This window comes from Dioscorea cayenensis, chromosome 15, assembly GCF_009730915.1.
Source record: "Dioscorea cayenensis subsp. rotundata cultivar TDr96_F1 chromosome 15, TDr96_F1_v2_PseudoChromosome.rev07_lg8_w22 25.fasta, whole genome shotgun sequence".
Lineage (NCBI taxonomy): Eukaryota > Viridiplantae > Streptophyta > Magnoliopsida > Dioscoreales > Dioscoreaceae > Dioscorea > Dioscorea cayenensis.
Genome location: NC_052485.1, coordinates 444,995 through 467,576, shown reverse-complemented (window position 1 = coordinate 467,576; position 22,582 = coordinate 444,995). Strand labels below are relative to the sequence as shown.

The 22,582-nt window shown below is 37.6% G+C and overlaps 1 pseudogene; it reads left to right on the top strand.

The window, feature by feature from the left end:
• The first annotated feature begins 7,853 nt into the window (after positions 1–7,853).
• LOC120277268 lies at positions 7,854–10,920 on the top strand (annotated as a pseudogene).
• Positions 10,921–22,582: the final 11,662 nt, after the last annotated feature.

Here is a 22,582-nt window from a genome sequence, read left to right as displayed (position 1 = left end):
TTGAGCCACCAGTCTTTCAAGAAGAGAGTCTCAGCACCAAAAATAACTCCTTGAGTGATACAACCCCTAAGCACCGCAAGGCAACTGGATGCCTCTTTCCAAAACGAACGAGATCCTTCCCGTCTGGATAGGGAACAAATTCCAATTAAAAATTTTATAGTTAAATTGGATCACAGATGCACTGCATCAGTTGGGAGATTCATTAAGACCAAATTAACCAAGGTGAGGCGACCTTCCCTCGATAGATGTTGCGTTTTCCACGAAGAAAGCCGCTGCTGCACTTTCTCAAGGAGGCTCTCCCATTCTTGCCTACAAGGCCTTTTGTCCTAGATCGGGATACCCAGATATGTCACCGATACAAAGTGATTCCATGACACGTTGATTAGAAAAATAAATCAAATTACTCTTTTTTTTTAGCCATTGCATTGCACCATACTTCTACAAGAAGAGACGTGCATGTAAAATAAATTAAGACAAGGCTTATTTAAAATTTTTTTTTAATGTATTTCATTCATTAATATATGGGTTAATAATAAGTACACCAAATATGAGATTCAGGGAAGGGCATATCTATTTTACCCCTTGTATAATTCCAAGTGACAATTAAGATAATTCAATCCCCAGTAATTTGTTATTAGGGAATCACTGATAGCTTCTACTAGATTATTGTTTGATTTCTATTAAACCCTACTTTCATTATTGGTGGATTATGTGCATATTCTCTTGCAATGTTAGTCTATTGTATTTTGTCTTGTTTGTAATAGCTTTTTTCTTGTTTAATATCATTGTAATTCACCACTTTATCACCCAAAAAAATGAAGCAAAAAGTTTGCTAACAAAACAAAAATTCTTTTGACCATGATGTAAAGAATTACGTATATTTTTATTAAATATAAGGAGTGGAGTGGATTTTATTCTAATATGGTGAAAATAATACTATATTTTTTTCCCGAATAAAGTGGAAAAACAACAAAATTCATTGAAAATACCAACGGTTGCTTGGAATATTGGTATCAGGTCCTTTGCGTAAAGTTCTTATTTCAGAGGGTCCCAAGATCGAAACCTACACAAGGCGATGTGTTGTTGAGCTTGCGAGTGCGCTCTACATATGTACCCATCCCTGACTTAAATATTAAATTGGGGTGCTTGTCGCCTAGTGTTTAAAAAAATCATTAAAAATTGAAATTACTAACACAGAGTTCATAATAGGGAAGTACATGTACAACAAGAGATACATAATAAAATCTAATGGAGGTGGATACAACAAGGATAGAAAAAAGGTAGATAGACCCCTAGATGTAGAGAAGATATTCTCCTAGGGTATAGCAAACCATAACAAATTATGTGCTAGCTAGTAACTGCATCGGAACTGTCATCAAGGTTTTGCTCATCTTGTGTGGAAATGTCCTGAATATTGTATAAAGCAATGCTATCTAGGCTGAATAGTTGGGTCGAATGCTAATTTCAGCTTCAAGGTTAGCAACCCTACTCTGGGGTTAGCAAATCCCAACTCCTGGATTAGCATTCGGCTCCAATTTTCGCCCAACTATTGGGCCTAAATAGTATTTTTCTATTGTATACTCTTCTTTACCACAGCGATCAAGCCCTTCAGCAAGCTTTAAGTTTTTTAACATAGGGAGTTGTAGGGCATGTTTGATTGCTATTTTCAGAAATAGGTTTTTGAAACTATTTTAAAAAACTAAAAAACAAAAAAGATGTTTTTAAAAACAAAAAACTTAAAACAACTTTGGGATATTTCTAAACTTTTGTTATTAAAAACAACTCAAAATAAAAGTGAGATTTATCTATAGGGTTTTTAAAACAAGCCCATTCTCTCATACATCTAAATTGGCCACCACCACGCCCTCGGCTCCATCTTCGGCAAGTTTCTTCTGGTTCTGATTCTAGCACCTCCAGTGTACTTCCCATGGGCTTCACCTCCCTTGGGCTACACCTCCGATAGGGTTTTTCTACAATGTCATCCCTTTTTTTCAAAGTCTTGTTTTTTACGATAAAAATAGTTAAATCAAGTTTATTAATTAGGTTGATTACTTATTTTGTAATCTTTTATTTTTTATATAACATACATTGTAGATGGCAAAAAGCAAAATGACAGGGGAATAAGAGAATTCTTTGTGGTCTAAAAATATGGTTCTAGGAACTTAGGTCACATTGAGGAGTGTTAGTGCAAAAGCACTTTAATTGGCATAATTTGACACCAAGACAAGGTGACATGACAACCTTTGTGAAGTGGCAAAATTGATGATATAGCAAGGTATGGTGACATGGCAAGGTGTCTTAGATTGGAGACAAATATCTTGGGAGATCTTGGTGAAGCTATTTATGGTATGTGTTACAATTTGAAGACAAGATTATATCAAGACCATATTTAGAGAGATTTTATTGGAGACTAAATATGGATGGAGTTTAATTAAAGAAATATCCTGTCAATGGTATGATTGAAGGCTATTGAAGGTATGATTTAAAGAACCTTGATAAGTATGATTGAAAACTATTAAGGGTATGATTGAAGACATACCCATTATTAGTATAATTGACATGATTAATTGAAGACCTATTTTGGGAAGATTTAAAAGCCTATTCTTGGGAAGATTTGAAGGCCAAACTTGGATGAATTGAAACATCAAGTTTGGAAAATTTGGTGAAGACACACAAAGACGTGAGCCCCTTGCGAAGGGATTGCGTGATGAGAAACTGAGGAGGTAGGCTAGTTGGTGATGGTCGGGATCGGGAGATCTGGCTGCACCGACTAGGACTAAGCATGACCAGAAAGATTGATGGGTCTTGATGTCATTCACAACGTAATCAGAACTCAGTCAAGTCAGTAGTCTGGGCCATGTTCCAGGTTGTGTTACAACAGGAGTTGTACCAGCTAATTTTGGAAGGTTCTAAAAGTTAGTAGCTGCGGAGATTCTAAAAGAGGTATGTACTATATTTGGGATGTTAAGGCGTCTATATAAGCTACCTTGCTCTGAGATTGGGTATGACACTTGAGATGGAGAGTGTGTGGGCACTAGACAATCTAGAGAGGGTAGTGATCTTTATTTGTGAGAGTAAGTGACAAAGTGTTTGTACTCATGTATTTTCACCTCTTTTAGAGAATTGTTTATCTTTCGAGCTTGGCCCCCGAGACGTAGGCGAGTTGACGCTGAACTGGGATTACCAATCTCGTGTGTCTCCGTTTTGTTTGGTTTGTGTGAAATTTCTATGAGCGTTTGAGTATTCTCTAAACCCACAAACCACACCGGTGGAACTAACAAGGAGAACTTATCAAGATTATTTGATGAAAGTGCGACTAAAATAACAATACATTGTGATCATATTGCAAACTCAATGTGGCTACATTCTAATAATTATGAACATTGAACTTATACTTTCTTTGGCTACACTATAATAATTGGGAACATTGAACTTACGCTTGTACTTTTTATTTCCAAAAATGTTATTGAACATTGAATATATGCATTATAATGTCATATTGAATTCTATTTGTATTCATTTTAGGGTCATTTCTACAAAATATATTATCATATTAATTATTTAAAGTAATATGGTTATTAATTTACTGTAAACCATGCAAATAGTATCAATTATATAAAACAACTCAATCAAACAAATTTTGTATTTTTTGTTTTAAACATATTTTTAAAAACTTTTTCCAAACGAGTTTTTTTTTTGTTTTTAGATCTATTTTCAAAACACTTTCATTCAACAAGTTCTTTTGTTTTTTTTATTTCCAAAACTTGTTTTGAAAAACAATTTTACAAAACTGTTTTTAAAAACATAAAAATAAAAACAAAATCAAACATGCCCATAAACGTGTGATTTATTTTTAGAATCAAAGAAAGAATGAGAACTGTTTAGAATTAAAATAATACTATATTCGATTCGACCAAGGACCCAAGGCTTCTTGATTTTAGCTTGTTTATTGTTAAAAATTGCACCAACTAACATAACAATTAATTATGGTAGAGGGATTTATTAGCTTAGTTTCATTCCTGAAAAGTGCATACACTTGCCGTTTAGCTAAGTTAATAAATTCCCAAGAGATTATTAAGCCACCGTAACTAGTGCACTACCATACATGTATGTCGTTTGACACTCTCTTGTTGGATCGGTGCTTATCATTTTTGTAAAAAAATGAAGACTTTTCCCATACCATATTCTCGAAGTCGAGCAAAAAAAAGCATAAATGACTTGCAAGCTCCTGACTTTTTGTTATCGTGTTTTTATTCTAATTAAGTGGTTTATCTGTTTTTTATAAAATAAATAAATAAATGACATGCAAGCTGTCCAAAGCATACAGTCTATTTTAATCATTTTTAAAGCATTTTATGGTTAAATAAATTATTTATTTTATTTTTTTTATTTTTTTGATAAAATGGATAAACCACGTGCATTAAATTAAAAGAGAGTTACAAGCTCCCACCAGCAATAAATGAAGGGACAAGATAAACAAAAAGGGCAACCACAGAGGCCAAGACAGAAAAGAAAAAACACATACTCTTTTAATTTAATGCACGTGGTTTATCCACTTAATAAAAAAATACAAGATACTAAGCTGACCAAAATGGCACATGATCCCTATTTTATCCACTTTATTCAAAATCAAATTAAACACACACATTCAGCTTAATCTTTGTATATTACAATCTCAGATTTATATAGTCAATTTTCATGTAATCCAATTCTTTACACAATTCTAGGATACGATCAACTCTGATCTCCTTCTTCTCTGTGAATATTTCTACCTACAAAGAGCTAATCTGGAGAAAATCAACTGGGCCGAGCATTTCTCTTATTCCTAAAGTGGAATCACCTAAGTCTCCACGAGATTATAGACCCATCAGTTTGATAAACTCGTCCTTGAAAATCATTTCTAAACTGCTGGCCACATGCCTTAGTAAGGTTTTAAATTCCTTGGTGGACTCTGAACAATCAGCTTTCCTGAAAGGTTGATGCATCCTTGATAATATTGCTATTGCTGAAGAATTGCTTTTTAGTATCCACAAACGTAGGGTACTAGGTCACATTTTGAAAGTCGATTTTTCTAAGGCAATTTGATCTTGTTGATTGAGATTTCCATTTTCGATTTGCTGAAAGCCAGGGGCTTTTGAGAGTGTTGGAAAGGGTGGATCAAAAGTATCTTGTTCTCTTCTAAGGCTTCTATTCTGGTAAACAGGGTCCCCAAATGGTTATGTTTGATATCAAAGGGGTTTAAAACAAGGAGATCCGTTATCTCCCCTGTTGTTTCGTGCTTGTTATGGATGCGCTTTGTTCGATGTTCTCCTATGCACTTAGGTCCAAGGTTTTGATTGGGGTGCCATTAGGGGAGTTTGGTAGTAGGTGTAATCTTCACTATGTTGATGATCTGTTGGTTTTGACCACAAAAGGACTCGAAGATTTGCGGGTGGTCAAACTTATTTTGTATGTTTTCGAAGGGTTGACGGGTTTAGCGACTAATTTTTCTAAAACTTGTTTATACTCATCTTCCCAGGATTCGCTACTTGACTCGGCTGCGGCCAATACTTTAAGTTGTGCGAGGGGTATGCTTCCAGTTACTTATCTGGGCATCCCGATTTCCAAGAGAAGGCCAAGAAGATAGGATTGGGAGGTGCTCATTACTAAAGTCAGAAGGAGGCTCTCTTCGTGGAAAGTGCAGCACCTATCGTTAGGGGGTCGTCTCACTTTGGTAAACTTGGTCCTTTCGGCGCTTCCTACATACGTTTTGGATGTCCCTTTTTAGGTTACATTGTTGGGTCACCAAGAAAGATCAACCGGATTAGAAGAGACTTCTTGTGGTTGAGATTGGACATTGACCACCCCAAATGTAGACTTGTCGCTTGGAAAAACCTTTGTCGCTCCCACGATCAAGGGGGTTGGGGAATCTTATATCTACACAGCTTTACCCTAGCTTTGTCGGGTAAATGGTGATGGAAATCCATGTCTGGCACATCTTGGTGTGGAGTGAATGTTATCCAATTTAATTATGGGATTGCTCGTTGGAACATGTTTCCTAGACAATCGGGTAGGGTCTCCTTCTTCTAGAAAGGGGTGATGAGCAGTCTTCCGGCTCTAAGAGGTTGCATATTACAAGGGGTTAATACGAGGATGGAGACACCTTTTTGGAAAGATCATTGGGTTAATGGGTGTGCTCCTATGTTCCTTTGCCTTGAGGAGTTCAGAAGGTCTCAGGCCCCCAATGGCACGATTCGCGAGCTGTTATCGCTCTTTGATCAGGTACCCTTCTCAGCAAATTCTGATATCCGGACGCTCAATGCGCGACTACGGGGCCAGTTGAGAACTTGAGGGATAGGAAATAGTGGAGGCTTACAGGAAATGGTGCTTTCTCCTAAATCCTTTTATAACTTCCTAAACGATGCTGGGTTAAGGTGCCCGGTCATGATATTTTTTTGGCATAACTTTTGTCCAAAAAAATCTCTATCTTCAACTGGCTTGCCTAGAAAAATAAGATTTTCTCTCTTGAGAATTTAGGAAAAAAAAGACACAATCAACTCCCCATTGCTACATGTGTTTTGTGTCATGCTGAGTTTGAAACTGTGGATCATCATGTTCCTTCAGTGCTCTTTTGCTAGACAGGTGTGGGGTTATTTTGTGAGACTTCTGCATCTCCTGGATCCTCCTATGTCTATGCACTTGGTTTGGGGATCCTGGAGATCATCTGTGAGACCTGCATGCAGGGATATTGGGGACTTAGTAGTGAAAGCAATTGTGTGGAATATTTAGATTGATAGGAATGACTGCATTTTTAATGCTAATTGCTTGTCTGTATATGCTCTTATCATTAAAATTGATCATATGTTATTGTCGTGGTTCTCTATAGTCGCAGAGGGATGTAGAGCGAAGTTGGAGTATTCCATCACTACCATCCGTCGGAGTCTGGACTTTTTAGGCCCACGGGTGGAGGAGACAGGAGAAGCTATATCTTCTGAGGAGACACAGACTCAAATCACGGGCTAGTTGGCAGTATAGTCTCAGGAGCTTTGTGGCGGGCTGTGTGTCTTGGTGTTTTCGTTGGTTTTCTTTTCTATTTGTCTGTTCTTCGTTTTTGTACCACTTTTTAGTGGTTTGATGTTTTAGTTCCTTGTTTTTGTGCCTTTTTCTCGGCAGTGTTGTCGAAGGCTATTGTTTACTGTTATTTGTTCTTGATATTTAATTGAAGTTGTTTATCCAGCTTTTTCAAAAAAAAAAAATCAAGTAATCATGACTGATTTATGAGCTTTATTGAAAGTTCAATTGTTGATAAAAGGAAGAATAAAGGTCAGCAGAAGATTGGAACTTCAAACAGCCATCAAATTTGGGCTCAGTTTGTATGACAATATTTTATGAAATACATAGAATCAAAACTAAATAATAAGGACAAGAGGGCAGCATCAATTGATCCAATTAGATCAAATTAATTAAATACCTGTCTTTCCGGGAGAGTGAGAGCTAGAACAAAAACCAATACCATCTGCACATTCCCATAACCTTAAGTTTGCACTCAAAGGAAGACCGACAACACATATGCAAAAATGAAAGTCAGAAACCAAACCGTTGCCGTGTTCCAAGAGTCGTTGCTCCCAATACCCCCAACCATCCGATTAAAAACCTACTGTCAAAGATCTAGCACTAATTCCAAAATGGCAGCTAATATATTCATTAAAAAGATGCTCCTGAGCAGTGAGCACTACGCCATGGCATGAACTTTCCCATCCGTCCTTTTTGACGATTTGTTTTGACAAAGTCTAGAATACCTCCAGAAGAAAATCATACACCAATCATATATACATACATATATCATCATATATGAACATATGTTCCCATGAAAGCATGCAGAAAGGGGCCTTTGGCATTACACTGTAAAAGGTGTAATTAAGTATGAAAATTTTGATTAGAACTCAGCATGCGCTATGCTTTCTCCTCTTCTCCTCCTTTCTCTTCACTCTCTGCGTGGCAGGGGACACTCTAACTCCAGGCCAACACCTCACTGACGGTGAAACCCTTATCTCAGCAAGTGGGAAGTTTGCATTCGGCTTCTTCAGTCCTGCAAACTCGGAAAGCCGGTATATCGGCATATGGTACAACACCATATCAGTCCAAACAGTAGTGTGGGTGGCTAACCGTGAGAAGCCAATACTCACCGGAAATGGAACCCTGACTATTGCAAGCAATGGCAGTCTCATCATCTCCGATCAGAAGTCAACCATCTATTGGTCAACCCCATCCGTATCAGCCGGTGATCCCATTGCCCAACTCTTAGACAATGGAAATTTCATTGTTAGAGAAGCATTGGGATAATATTGTAACAGAGAGCTATGAGTGGCAGAGCTTTGACTACCCTACAGACACGTTACTGCCCGGCATGAAACTTGGGTGGAACCTAACCAGTAAGTTCAACCGTTATCTGAGTGGATGGACAAGCGCTAGTGATCCCTCCCCAGGACCATTCTTCATGGGGATCCACACCAATGGAGACCCACAAACTATACTTCAGACAATAAGGTCATGGTTCTGGAGGGGTGGTAACTGGGATGGTGTCCGGTTCACTGGCATACCGGAGATGAAAACCTACAACGCATTCAACTTCACGTTCGTCAACAACAAGGACGAGATATATTACATGTATCACATACTTGATGACTCTATTATATCAAGACTTATAGTGAACAATGATGGCACGACTCAACGCCTGGTCTGGCTCAATCAGTCCAGCACGTGGAACATCTTCTGGTTTGCTCCCAAGGATCCCTGTGATAACTATTCGCAGTGTGGGCCTTTTGGTATTTGTAATCCTAATGACTCCCCCATGTGTAACTGTCTCCAAGGGTTCAGTCCCAAGTCTCCGACCAACTGGGCAATGAGAGATGGGACTGATGGGTGTGTGAGATTGACTTCATTGGATTGTAAGAATGGGACGGATGGGTTTGTTATGGTGAGCATGGCAAAGTTGCCGGACACTTCGAATGCCACGGTGAACTTTAGTATGACTCTGGATGAGTGCAGGACTTTGTGTTTGAGCAACTGTGAGTGCACTGCTTACGCCAATGCTTATATCACTGACAATGGGACTGGGTGCATTATCTGGACCTCTGATCTCACTGATCTCAGAGTTTATACTTATGGAGGCCAGAATCTATATGTCCGGTTAGCTGCTGCTGATCTAGGTAAGTGTTTTTTTTTCATGGTTTTGTAGATTGTACTCATGCTTGCTTTGGTTGGGTGGCTTAATTACTTCTTACTGTAGGTTCAAACCAAAGTGAATCTCAAGGGCACAAACAGGGCATTGTTGTGGTGGTGGTTGCAGTTGTTTTAGGCACACTGTTGATTATCTTGATTGGTTTCTGCATTTTTATGAAGAAGAAAAAGAAGAGAAGAGGTAAGAGGTTGACAATTTAAGTAACAAGCATCATGGAGATGATTATTTAATTAATAAGAGACATGTCGTGCAGCAATGTTGGGTACCTTCTCCTTTGAGGACCTCCTGGATAAACATGGAGGAACCAGCAGAACAGAAGAACTGGAGCTGTATGATTTGGACACAGTCAAGGTTGCAACCAATTATTTCTCCAATCAGAACAAGCTTGGAGAGGGTGGCTTTGGCCTTGTATACAAGGTGATTGTATAGTCTAACTCAATATCATTCATTGAATCAACACAATATTCATGAATTTAATCACTTTTTATTTATCACCAGGGGACACTAGCAGATGGACAAGACATTGCTGTCAAGAGGCTGTCAAAAACATCAGTCCAAGGCACTGATGAATTCAAGAATGAGCTCCTGCTCATTGCCAAGCTTCAGCATAGAAATCTTGTCAGACTTTTAGGCTGCTGCATCCAGGATGATGAAAGGATGCTGATATATGAGTACATGCCCAACAAAAGCTTGGATGCCTTCCTCTTTGGTTAGATCTCCTACCATATATAATTCTCCAAATCACTGGCTTCCTGCCTGATTCTAAGAACTCACTCAGAGGATTCCATTTTTCAGATAAAGTGAAAGGAGCATCATTGGACTGGAGTACTCGTTTCAGCATTATCATGGGGATTGCAAAAGGTCTCCTCTATCTCCATGAGGACTCAAGGCTCAGAATCATACATAGAGATCTCAAAGCCAGCAACATTCTCTTGGACAAAGAGATGACTCCCAAAATCTCAGATTTCGGCATGGCCAGGATATTTGGTGGTGATGAGACTGAAGTAAACACAAAAAAAGTAGTTGGCACGTAGTAAGTGCATGATGTGCATCTTGCAGCAAAGATATACACAATTATTCTTACATTAAATGAGGACATTAATTAATTTGTTGGTGTTTTTAACCTACAGTGGATACATGGCACCAGAGTATGCAATGGATGGCGTCTTCTCAGTCAAATCAGATGTCTTCAGCTTTGGTGTCTTGGTACTAGAAATCATTAGTGGCCAAAAGAACAGAGGGGTTTATTTCTGCGAGTCCTATCTAAACCTTTTAGGACATGTTAGTATCAGTGTTTTCTCTTAATCATTGAACAGATTAATGCTAATTAAACTAAGTAATTAACATCTGTGAGTACATTTTTCAGGCATGGAGTTTATGGATGGAAGAAAATTGCATGGAGTTGGTGGATGAATCCATAGGACATGCATTTCCAATGTCTCAAGTTTTCAGGTGTATAAAAGTGGGGTTATTGTGTGTACAAGACAGACCAGAAGACAGGCCAACAATGTCATCTGTGGCTCTAATGTTGGGAAGTGAGAATGCACTGTTGCCGAATCCTAAAAGGCCCGGATTTATCGCACAAACAGGTTCCTTTGATTTGGACACGCTAACTAACCAAAAATCATTCACAATGAATGTCATGACAGTCACTGTGGTTGATGGCCGCTAAGCAACCCACTGCAAAGATTATGTATAGATTGCTGATTTCTCTCTCTTCAATTTGTTCTTGCTGTTTATTGGAATATTAGATTTCAACATATATATATACATATATGTATATTAGATTCATTCCCACAGCAACAATTGCATTTGTATTTATATACTTTTTTTCTCTTGTTGATATGTACTTATATTTTTTTTTTTTGAAAAAGTGGATATACCACAAGCATAGATAAAAATAAGGAAACAAAGTACAACATCAGTCCACAGGCAGTGGAACACCAAAACCAAAAAACAACAAACAGAACAACAAAAGGAGGAACAACGGGTAGTAAAACTATAAATAAAATCTTTTTTTTTTAAAAAAAAAGGATAAACCATGAATATTAGAAAAGATAAAGGGTACAAAATATCCACTAGATGTGAAAAACACAAACAGACATGGAAACAACGAGGAAGAGGTAAAGAAAAGGCGACGACTAAAGAGTACTCCGGTAGACCTGAGTGGAAGAGCTAAAGCCTAATCCCCCAAAAGCTCCGGATCCCTCTCATCACTGAATTGTCGACCACCGGGGATGTCGACAAGAGGCTCTATCAGCTCCAGAGTGCAACAAACATTAGTGACAAAGACTTTCAAAAACACTTTCTTGCTTCTGGGCCTGCCGAAGGAAGTTAACAAGGCCCCAACTAGTGCAAATATCAACGCTAGGCCAACCCGGCCCAAATCCAAGGTCAACATATCACTTTTCACCCAACGTCCAAGACTTCTTCAAGAGGCTCACTACAGGCACGACATTCTAGATTTTTAAAGAGACCCCACGTGGCAATGCATTAGTAGACGGTTTAAATAAGGAAGAAACTTCAACCAATGAGAGCCCAACACCCATGTAATTAGACCAAAGAAAGGAGGACACCAATGGGGGATTGCTCTCATCTCCCAAGGGAAACAGAAGCTTGCCCAAAACCTCGAACATCACATCCCAAACCTCCTCTCCAAGCGCGCCAGCAGACCTGCGACATTCCTCGGTCGACGCATGATCCACACCATGCTCGACACGTCGGCTTCTCGAGCCTCCAGCTCATAACCACTGATATTCAATGGTCCGAGAAGACGCCTGACCATTGGTTCTTCCCCGTGAGTCCAACCGGCCAACAATCGCATGCGATGACCCCGGTGGCTGCAACATCGTCACCATACCGGCGGCAGTGGAGCCACGCTCAGCCTCAACCCTCTTACCAACGATGGGGGAGCCAAGCTCCACCCTTGTCGTCCTCTCACCGGTGTGGGAATGCAGCTCAACCGATGCCACACAAGTCACTCTATCCGTCCGACCATTCTCTAGCCGTCCAACTCTGCAAACACCGATGAGGGAGCTGAGCTCCACCCATGCCATCCGCTCACCCGCATTGGAGCATAGCGCATCCATCCTAGCACGACATTCTCTCTCCGCTAGATTAATCGCATGATGCCCAAACCTAAAAGCTCTGGCGAGGGAGCCAAGCTCCACCCCTATCGTCCTCTTGCCAGTGAGAGAGCACATCTCAACCATCGCCACCCGAGTCTCAAAATCTTTCCAACCAGTCACTTGTCTATCAAACCTGAATCCACTGCGAGGGAGCTAAGCTCCACCCCTGCCATCTTCGCACCGGCGTGGGAGCTCAGCTCAACCATCAACTCACGAGTCGCTTTCTCCATTGGATCATTCACCGGCGAGCCATTAGGATGAGATCCAAGCTCCACCGCCCCTAAGTTCACTCAAGCCACAAGGATGGTAGCCAAGCTCCACCGTGGCCGGTATTTCCACTGTGTCTCCGAGCCTCGAGTCAAAGATGTTGGGAGCCCCGCTCTACCAGTGACTCAAGTGTCCCGTCTCAAGTCCGCCATCGCGGAGACCAAGCTCCAAAACGGCGTGGGAGCCTCGCTCCACCACAGCCTCCACTGGACCATCCTCCATCCCCACATCGCAGGAGCCAAGCTCCACCACAGCACACTTACTAAAAAAGTAGACCAAGTCATCTACAACCTCTGTCAGCTCCAAGTTGGCCTCCCCTCCGCCTTCTTCAACCTTTTGAAAAGCTTCACCACCCGATAATGATGATGCATGCTCCACCCCAAACAACGAATCCAAGGATGAAGCGAACTCACCCTCATCTTCCTCCTCGCCATCATCCTCAAAGTGAGGAGGGGAGAGACGCAAAGGTACGAAGACCGGCTGAGCCATCTGGGTCGAAAGTGAGACGAACGTCTCCGTTCATCTTTTTCTCCCCATCTAAATAAAATCCTATTCTCAATAATTTTTCTAAAAATAATTATATATTTAAAAAATGAGTAAACCATATTCATTAAAAACAACACAGTACAATAGGAATAGAAGTACAACACGTTCATTAAAAACAACAAAGTATAACAAAAATAGAGGTGCAATAACAATACAATCCACTATAGGAGGAAAATAATAAAAGTACACCAAAATAACATTAGAGGAAATAACACAAAAGAATAGAAAAAAATAACAAAAGATAAGAAACGAGACCAGGAGGGCAAAAAGAATGTTTGCCCAAGATGTCCCTTGCTAGTTTGTCCTCCCAACTGAATTGCCTGAGTCAAACTACTATGCTTGGAATGCTAAGTTGTATTTCACTGTTGCAATTGAGTAATTATTGTATGTATGTATAATAATCTTTTTTTATATAAATGGATAAACCATTGAATCATTTAAAAAACTGAAACATGTACAAAAGATGATATGGAATACATACCAGAGCAAGAAAAAAAAGTACGATTACAAAAATTAAAAGATTAGAGAAGAGAAAAGAATGGGCACCCTAAACCACCAGGAGTGACTTGTGGTTGGAAGAAGAGATGGCAAGGAGGAACGCAACGGAATCCCTAGAAGATGGTTACCAATAGGGTCATCCTTCCAAAATTTATTTTTCTTGGAATTATGAGTAAATCACTCTAATTGGGATCTACTCTTGTGAGCCCCACTCAATGAATAGTTTTTTTTTAAAAAAAAATTTGGCGGTTACATTAAAGGAAAAAAAAACCATATATTTATATTCATATTCTATTTTATGTTTTCAATAGTTGTTTCTTCGTTTCTTCCGTTTTAGATCTGCGTTTGGAATAAGAAATGGGAGAGATCTAGCCTCATATCTCATCTCTCTTTTGTGGGTGGTGTCGACCGTGAGAATGGAAGAAGGGTTTCATTGGTGCATTATTGTTGTCGAGGTAGGCTTTTTGGACATTAGTTTCACAATTCGTTGATAGATCTATCATTGAAGCTTCATCGTGTTCTTTTTTTTCTTTTGCATTATTATTGCCAAAGTGGTTTAAGATTAATAAAATTAACAGTATAACCCTAGAATTTAGACTGAGACCTTTTGATGTTTAAAATGCTTTGATCTAGAATTAATCTAAGGACAATCCGTGTGATTTGATTTGTTTAACTAAGATTATTAAAAAAAGGTTTGATTGTTAATATGCTGTGATGGTTTCTATCTTTGTTAATTTTCTGTAAATTGTAAAGGGTTTGAAAAGCAATATAATTGACCATGCTTGCTAGAACCGTACCTTATGGGTTATAATTATAGCCTTTATACCTCTAGTGGATTAGAATGTGTGTGCTTTCTTTTAAATTGTGGACTAAATCATTGATTTGTGGAGCTTGTTTTGTTTTGTTTTGTTTTTTGTTTTTTGTTTTAAATTCCAATGCTCTATCCTGCTCTTAGGATTTAGTTTGAAATTCTTTAATCATTCTGGTTTAGGTTGGCTTAGTGTTAGCATTAGGTTAAGAAGACCCTATACAATTTCTCTGACATTGTTTTGTTGTTATTAGAATAAAGCCATAGTTGTGAGTGTACAACGTTGGTTGAAACTATGCCTTTTATTAATTTCCTATAGGGTAAAATACTCTAGAAATTGTGTTCAGTAGCACCATATTAAATCTTGTTATGTGTGATAAAGGAGTTCTGATTTGCCTTGGAATTTTAATTTTAATATAGGGTGTTTCAAAGAAGCTTGATTCACTGTAAGACATAGAATTTGTTTGGACGCTACTCAGGTAAGTAAATCACATATAAATCTGTATGTATATATACATACATATGCAAATTTCTGATTTCCGATAATGTTCTACATGACTATTTAATTAATTTGAATTTTACCGTCAAACTCGCTCATATACTATTTGTTCTGACTTTTGTGTCTGTTGATCATTTTCTTCCAGCAGTTAGTGATATAAATATACATAATTTTTATTTATTTGATTTATGATATTTTGTGTATTTAGAAATGTTAAGTTAACTCACCTCATTTAGTTATTTCCTTATTATAAATTTTTTATTATTTTCATAGGAACTCACAGATTCATGAAACTTTTCTCAGTTAATTTATTTATTTAATTTATGATTATTTTCTTTGAATTGTTGGATGATTATATATGTATGTGTTGTTTTTGATTAATTGTATTTTTGAATTATATGAACTATTGAGCCATTTAAAAACTTTTATTAATGGTTGGTTTAGGTTTAAATAATTGATTATTTTGATATAAAAATAAGGGATCATACGAATATGGATATTCTTTTGCGTGGCAGATTAATCTATATTTGCTCGGTCTTGACTTTGAAAGTTTACTGTTTTGAGGACATGGAGTTTTTTGACATAAAAAATTAGTCCCCAATTAACTATGCACTAATCCTGTCACTAGGGGTTAAACGCTGATCGTGTCGATATGTACTTCTGACATAGAAACTATAGTTTCGTACCATTTCGTCGGTGAAAAATAATGGCCTCTGAAATTTTGGCTCTAATCACCGAGGGTAAACAAATGAGCTTTGAAATCTGACACAAGTCATTGAGTTTAAACAAATGAATTCTGATGTTTTGTTTTGCCATTAGTTATTTGGGATACTTATATGCTCGTTCTTTTGATAAATTATATCTGTTTTGAAATATTCTGATATTTATTGTGCAATGTCATGTCTGAGTGTGTTTTTGAAATTATTGAACTTTATGTGATCCCGATATTTCTTAGTGATTGCTTTCTGGGCTCCCAAGCTTATTAAATTGTTCTCTTCCCTTTCAGATCAGGAGTAGAATTGAGTGGTGGACACCTTAGCGGGGTTGTTGAGCAAGCCACCGTCTAGTTGTTATCGAGTTAATAAACTCCTTTTTTCTTGTGGACTTAACTCTTTTTGTTTTTGTTTAATGGTAATTATGTCAGATAGTGTTATGTGATTTCATTATAATTCAAAAATTGTAGATGTTTTTGAAATTTAGTGTATTTGTTAGATGTTGTCCTTTCTAGTGTGAGACAGGTTTTGAGGCATTGCGTACCTACTTGGTTACGACCTTGTAGGTATGCAGCTGTTTGTCAACGCTTCGGGTTTGGGGCGTGACAACTCTATTAAAAGAATACTATAATATAATTATATTCAATACTTGCTTTTTGTTTTAATATATGTCACAATTGTCTATCATTATTTATCAAATAAATAAATAAATAAAATTGTAATGGTTGGATTTTGTTCCTAGAAGCTACCGAAGTGAAAAAATCAAACTTGAGGACTCAATAACTACTACCAAATGAAGCCTCGAGCTTTTCGACTCTCGTTTAATGCGCCGAAGCCTTGTGCCTAAGGCCTCTTGGCCCTATAGGCTTCTATATGCTAGTTGCTATACTTTGTTATTTTTTATTATATAATTTATTATGTAATAAAAATAATTAAAAAAATTGTTATAATTTCACCTAAGGCACCAACACGAACATAAATTAGGGATTGAAACTCTAACCGAGAGCCATGTCCTTATGAAGGAAAGATATCCCGAGTTGATTGCCTTCAGAGGGCCACCTCATTTGTGGTTTTCTTTGTCATTAGATAGCTATTATCCATCTCTAGTGGACCATAATTTTGCTTTATTATTTTTTATAAAATATGGATAAATCACTTAAATTAAAAACAGGAAGAAAAAAATCCCACCTCAAATGATATTACAGGAAGCACCAAACACCAGACTGTCCACTAGATGTGGAGCATAAAAATGCAAAAGAAATTTAGCTTTATTGGATGTCATGCTTTCTTATTTTTGTAATGTTTTTTTAATATATAAAGTCACAATCTATTCATTTTTATTTTAAAAACCCATCATAACTTCTCCCTTATTTCTTCAGGGTGAGAGATCATAATTTTTTTTTTTTTCTACAAATGTGACAGGCACAATCAGGGATTGATCACAGGCTAAAAATGATTAATGTATGATGTGTTTGTCATGCGGTTTTTGGCACGGTTACCCTTAAACCGTGCCATAAACTGTACCAAATACCATGGATTCTATTGTCACAGTTTTTGGCACGGTTTAGGGTTGATCATGCCAAAAATCGTGACAAATAAAGGGATTATATGTTTGTCACAGTTTTTGGCACGGTTTAGGGTTGACCGTGCCAAAACCCATGGACTCCATTGTTTATGATTTTGGGACTGTTTAGGATTGTTCGTGCCAAAAATGGTGACAAATGTGTTTGTCACGGTTTTTGGCACTGTTTTTTGTCTAAATTTTAGACGATAACATAAATGGTGCTTAAATATCAGTGACAAAAATTGTCACGATTTAGTAGAATCGTGCTAAATATCAGTGACAATATTGTCACTAAATTTTTATTTCGCTGCAATTTCAGTGATAAATTTTGAGACGGAATCAAAACCGTGCCAAATAGATCGTGCCAAATTTCTATTTTTCTTGTAGTGATTGCTCCAGCCCATATAATCTCACCTAGCGACTTGTGGTACGTTTGCATTCATAACTTGAGACTTTGTTACAACTAATGTGTTCATCAGAATTTGAACTCCATATTTAAACTTGTTACACTAATATTTTTTACAACAGAGTCAATGTTATTAGACTATGAACTCTTTGGAGAGTAGAATGAAACTTTTCTCTTGCTTTTTGGAGAGTGGGAGGCCTCTTTATTATTATTTTTCTGTGTAATTTGTTTTTTTTCCCAGCTTGATAGTTTGTAGTTTATCTAGTTTTTCCCACCTAAAAAAATATAATATTAATAAATTATATCACGGAGTTAAGCGATGACAGCCATGCTGTCCATAATCCACTAAAAGCAATGATGCTGACCCTTCAGTGGTATTGTCATTATTCCCCTGCAATATGTTATTGATAAAGATCATATTTTGTTAATATTATATAAATAAAAATAAAGATTATTCCTTAATGTAATCCAATATTTTACATTTGACGACTTCTTTCAAAGATTGTGTGCATTATTGTTGCATATTCTAGCATGAAAAACTAATTATGATACACACCCTCATTATTGGGAAGGTTATATATATATATATATATATATCACCCTCATTATTGGGAAGGTTATATATATAATAATAATAATGTGAATAAATTATAAATATATTAATAAAAATATAAATTATCAATACTGAAAAAAATACAATTAAAATTATTTTTTTTATAAATATGGCAAACACATACATTTAGGGCATACAGATGGGGGCAATGATAATCTATTTCTGTCTCTTTATTAGTCTGACATAGAGATTGAGTTGTAAGCCGACTTCCACAGCTGGTGGCCACTACGTACTATTGGACTAAATATTTTTGATAAAACTTAGATGTTTTTTTAATAAAAGTAGATAAAACATAATTTATTTATTATTTTTTTAAAAAATTATATATATCTACACAGGTACATATATACTCTCTTCACGTAGGTGATCGCAGAGGTTGATTACAACAAGAGTGAATACAAAAACATCCATTTTTTTGCTGTTCTGACGAATGAAACTCAGGAAACTTCGGAAATAATGTTCACAAGGGATGAGTCTTGTTTTGCCTTCTTTTTGTCAATGTGTTTGGTTGGCCATTGACTTGTATGAATGATTAAAAACTGGCAGGTGGAGGACTCTAAAGCTGATATTGACCCGCTTGGCTCGAATAAAAGCCACTCGTGGTTTACCAATAGAGCCCATTCACACTGTAGTTGGTCCCCTTTGGCTCAATAGTGCATGCTACATGCCAGCGTCGTTACGTTAGCATTACAAGCATCATGCCATCATCTAGTATCACCGGCAAGGCTGGCTTGATGTTAAAAAAAAAACAATAAACCCCAATATTATCAAAGAAGAATAACAGTACATGAAACCCAATATGAGCTAAGTCCACTAGAGATGGAGCAAAGAATAAATAGTGTATACTACAAGATAGAAACTTTGTCCCCACTTCTTTTTGCTCGTCTCTGATGCTCTTTGCCTTATGTTCAAGCACGCTCTTGAGTTTGGGGTGCTGATCGGCGTCCCTTTAGGAAATTTTGGAAGATGTGTCACCTCCAATTAGCTGATGATCTCCTGGTTTTGACGACCAGGTGGTATGGAGGACTTGAGAATCATAAATCTAATCCTTTATCTGTTTGAAGGCATGACAAGCTTAGCGATTAATTTCCACAAGACGTGGCTCTACTTGTCTTCTTTGGGACAATTGCCATCGGATGCTCTTGCAAAAACTCTTAGCTGCAGTAAAGGGTTGCTTCCAGTCACCTACTTGGGACTACCTCTCTCTGGACGAAAGCCTAGAAGACAAGATTGGGAAGGTTTGATTGCAAAAATTAGGGTCAAACTAACTGCTTGGCAATCTAAATTCCTGTTTTTAGGGGGTAGATTTACATTAGTTAATTCCGTGCTCTCCTCTATCCCGTCATATTGGATGTCAACTTTCAAGCTCCCAAGCTGGGTTGCCATTCCATTGATCGAATAAGGAGGGACTTCCTTTGGTTTGGGTCTAATGTAGACCGCCCCAAGATTCGGCTAGTGAACTGGAAACGCTTATGCTAACCTCGGGAACATGGTGGTTGGGGTATTCTAAATCTAGTTGATTTCAATGCGGCACTCTTGGGTAAGTGGTGGTGGAAAATTGCCATGGATACCCAATGGTGCGGAGCCAATGTTATTAAGTTTAACTACTACCAAAACTCTACAACTTGGAACTTACATTGCCGTCCCCCTGCTCAAAAGTCCTTTTTTGGAATGGTTTGCTTCGGTGTTTGCCTACCTTTTAGGCCTGCATTGTACCCATTGTTAGGGATGGAGTTACAACCTTATTTTGGTTTGACAAATGGGTTGACAACATGCACCTAAGGATCTGTGGCCTAAGCACTTCAGAGTTTCTCATTCCCAAAATGGCACTCCGAAGGAGCTTCAACATTTAGTTCATGCAGTAAGGTTTAGTGTCGATCAAAACTTTAGAGCGGTCATCAATAGGGAGACTTTTCTACAAGGACCTAGTGATGCGAAAGGGGATGTTTCTCGGTTAAGTCTTTCTATGGATTCCTTAGGAATGGTGGGGTACTCTGTGCGACAACCAACGTGATCTGGAAAAGCATCTGTCCAAAAAAGGTTAATCTTTTCAACTAGTTGCCGTGGGATAACAGCATCCTGATCCTGGATAATTTGGTGAAGAGAAGATGTAATAGACCTCCGACAACAACTTGCGTTCTCTACCACACTGATATTGAGACAACAGACCATCTGCTTATCCAGTGTCCATTAGCTGAAAGGATTTGGATCTTCTTCACATACTCTTTCTCCCTTCCTGTTCCACCATCTTCTTTGGTTGATCTTTGGGACATGTGGAAGCCCTAGCTATCCTCTCATGTGAGAGCTATTGGGGACATTATCATTAGAATCATCACTTGGATTATTTGGCTGGAAAGAAATGCTCGCATCTTTAATAAAAGTTATACTACTTTTCAAACTATCATTGTCAAAGCCCTGTTCATGATGATTTCATGGATTGATGCAGCTCCAGAGTCGAAGAAAGCCAGGCTTGAAGGCTCCGTCATGACTGCCAAGAGTAGTTTGGAGTTCCTTGGACACCCCTCAGGTTCAGGCGAAGAAGGACCAGTTGAGTAGGATGTGAGGCTCTATTAGCACTCTAGGCCCCTTGGGCCTTGAGACTCATCTCTGTCTCGTATGCTTTTTGGCCTTGTATTTTGTTAATTTTCACCCTTGGTGGACTGCTTTGTTGTTCCTTTTTATTTGCAATGAATGTGGTTTATCCACTTTTTTTCAAAAACAAGATAGAAACTCTTGGCAGGATGAAAGAGTTCCTAACAAAGCTCAAAAAAGAGTAGGCTTGATTTTGGATTAAATAATCAGTTCTACTGGTTTGTAGTCTAGAGAAATGTTTTTCACTTTGACTTTTCTTGTTATCGTGGTTTATCCATTTATTTAAAAAAAAAACTTTTCTCGCTCCTCATTACTTGTTATTTATTTTAATATATGCACATGGTTTTATTATTTTTTTTAAAACTCACTATAAGGAATATTAAATAAAAAAATCTTAAAGACAAACTTTGACGATCAAATGATCAAGAAATAAATAATACTTGTGAAGCCTAGAGTTTGAAGAACCCAGGAGGGGTGCGACGAGTAGCCCATGATGTTCGAGCTTAGCATGGGCTAGTTTCTCCTAGTGCCTTTCTCCTGAGTCTCCTAGGGACTTCCTCTCTTCCCTAGGAGCAGACCTTTCTGTGTTTACCCTTCTTATGTTGCTCCATGTCTAGTGGTCTTTGTTTTTTCCTTTGTCGGTTGTTTCTTGGTTGTCTAGCCCCTGATGTTGGCGTTGTTTTGTAGACACCTTGGCCTGTAAATGATTAGGCTTTTTAATAATTGTGGTTTATCCACTTTATCAAATTATATATATATATATATATATATATATACTTCTAATTTAAAAATGCTCTCACCAATCTCCACAACAATCAAAAATTATTATTATTATTATTTTTTTGGTGATTATAGTCCTTAATAAGAAAAAGCAAAAGTTAAAGAATTCCATCTATTGTGAAGAAAAAATATAGAGTTTTGGGGGTCCTAGCCTATACGAACTATCCGAGTGATCCTATAGAGCATCCACATGGATGTGGGAGTTGGCTAATTTCATAAACAGAGTTGATCCTGAAACCTTGGGAAAAAAGATCTTTTCTATCCTAGGACATCCCTGTTAATGTCTTTGTTTTTCTCCTTCTCTGTATAGTTTGCATCTCCATTATCAATGGATCATATTTTTAATGCTAATGTCTTGCATGTGCCTGTTATTATGTTGAAAATTGATCGAATGTTGCTATCTTGGTTCTCAACTTCCACAAAGGGATCTAAAGAGAAGCTAGAAGCATCCATGACGACAATCCATCACAGTCTAGAGTATCTTAGACATTGCGTTGAGGAATCTAGTGAGATCCAAAATCCGAGGAGTCACAGGACTTGAGCATGGACTGGACTTCATTCGGTACCGGCTTGGGGAAGCTTTTATTCCTCGCTCTTGTATCCCAAGTGTTGTAGCACATCTAATGATATGATGCTTTCATATTTTGTTTCCACCACTGTTTGTTGTTCTGCTCTTTTAGTTTAATAGAAGTGGCTTATCCACCTTTTAAAAAAATAAAAAAAACATGTTTTTATCTTAGTATATATGGTTTATCTATCTTAAAAAGAAAGAGAGAAATAAATAATGACAACAATGCATTGTTTAACCCAATCAAATTCACTTTGGGTGTGTTTGACAAATTGATTGGTATTCTGAGATAAACCAAAAATTTTTTTATGTATTAAGATATCCAATAATTATCTATATTTATATCCATAAAAAAAAAATTCTTGGTTGGTTAGACCAAG